Source organism: Propithecus coquereli, unplaced genomic scaffold (assembly GCF_000956105.1).
Source record: "Propithecus coquereli isolate 6110/MARCELLA unplaced genomic scaffold, Pcoq_1.0 Scaffold76, whole genome shotgun sequence".
NCBI lineage: Eukaryota > Metazoa > Chordata > Mammalia > Primates > Indriidae > Propithecus > Propithecus coquereli.
Genome location: NW_012153729.1, coordinates 8,140,100 through 8,141,831, shown reverse-complemented (window position 1 = coordinate 8,141,831; position 1,732 = coordinate 8,140,100). Strand labels below are relative to the sequence as shown.

Genomic DNA, 1,732 nt, shown 5'->3' with positions numbered 1-1,732 from the left:
TGCCACCAAGTGGCCATCTTGGGGAGTGCCAAATATTATCTTGGCACAGAGGACACCCTGCCCGTTTCCAGGATGGTTTCCTGGATTCAAGGCCCGTCCTCAGAAAGAGTTGCAAGAGGACCCTGAACACAAAAGGCGGGGCCTAGAAAGAGGTGGCCTCTGCTTTCACTGCCTTTTTTAAAGCCAAATCTTCTTTACACCACAATCGTATTGTTTTTAGTGAGCAACACATTTTTTTAGGGTGTGGGCAGGAGACACCCATGAGACTTATAAATAAACACTTTTAGACAGTCTTTACTTCTCCATATGTTAGAAAGCATCAGTGTTTTGACCGTTGCTCATAATCATGAACAACTCCAAAAGCAAATGAGAATAAGTATAAATATTAGAAGACTTTCGAGAAGTGAGAGAACAAGCTCTGGTAGTGACCGGTTCATCCATTGCAGAGACCAGAATGAAAGCAGCAGGGAGTTCCCCTACCTCCGGTTGAGAACATGCAGCACACCTGGGACTGCGTGCTTGGTGGGCCCTTTAGCATAAATATGAAATCAGGACTTTGTAACTGGGTGTTGTTGAGGTCAGTTATGGGTTTTGGCAGACGGTGGTGACTCTGGCAATCGTGAGGTGTACCATCTGCCTGCGTCCTGCGCAGAGAGCCAGGATTGAAGGGAGGGTGGTGAGTCTGCGGGTGTGGTCGGTACAGAGAGGGGTAACATTCCACATCTGGCTGACCAGACATGGGTGAGGAGTTGGATTTTGATCTTGAGGAACGAGGCTGCAACTGTACATAGAGCAGCCACAGTTAAAGGAGTTTAGTATTAAAGTGGTCGATACCTATTCCAGGACCTGAATGTACAAAAGGACACAAATCAGCTCTTTGCAAGGGTGCGCTCCAATAGGCAGCCAGACAGTTCCTCACCACTTCATTCATATGCCCAAAGACGATGATGATGCTTCTGCTCCTCCTCCTCCCCCCCTCTTCCCTCCTCGTCCCCCTGCTTGTGCACAAGAGTAGAATGTATTCTGTTGATGGGGGTGGAGTGTTCTATAGACGTCTGTTCTAGCTGGATTATAATGTTTTCTAGTATGCTGTATCATATCAATTCCCTTGTTTGTTTTACTATATTTTTTGAGTTATTTTCTTAGTGATTTCCCTAGGGATTAAAATTAACATCTTAACTTAAAACAGTCTAATTTGGATTTATATCAACTTAAATATGATAGTATACAAAAACTTTGCTCCAATATAGCTCCATTCTCTTCCCCATTCTTTGTGCTATCGTTGTCATACAAATAATATTTTTATACATTATAAGCCCATCAATACCATTTGATAATTTTCGCATTATGCAGTTGTCTTTCTATCATATGGAGAAGAAAAAGTTACAAGTAATAATACATTTATACTAGCTTTTATATTTACCTTTACAGGTGTTCTTTATTTTCTCCTGTGGATTCAAATTACTGTTTAGCTCGAAGGACTCCCTTTTGTATTTCTTTCAGGACAGGCCTGTTAGCAATGAATAATCTCAGTCCTTAATCAGGAAATGTCTTAACTTCTCCTTCATTTTTCAAAGATAAACATATATTTTGCTGGATGAAGAATTCTTGATTTTCTTTCAGCACTTTTGATACGTCATCCCACTGCCTCTGTCCGCCCTGGTTTCTGGTGAGCAGTCAGCTGTTAAACTGACTGAGGATCTCTCATACACGAGGAGGGGTTCTTCTGATG

At 42.1% G+C, this 1,732-nt stretch overlaps 1 protein-coding gene across 1 annotated transcript in view; it reads left to right on the top strand.

Moving 5' to 3' along the window:
- Positions 1 to 1,732, top strand: part of QRICH2 (glutamine rich 2) — a 37,166-nt gene that overhangs the window by 7,941 nt on the left and 27,493 nt on the right. The window lies entirely within an intron of this gene.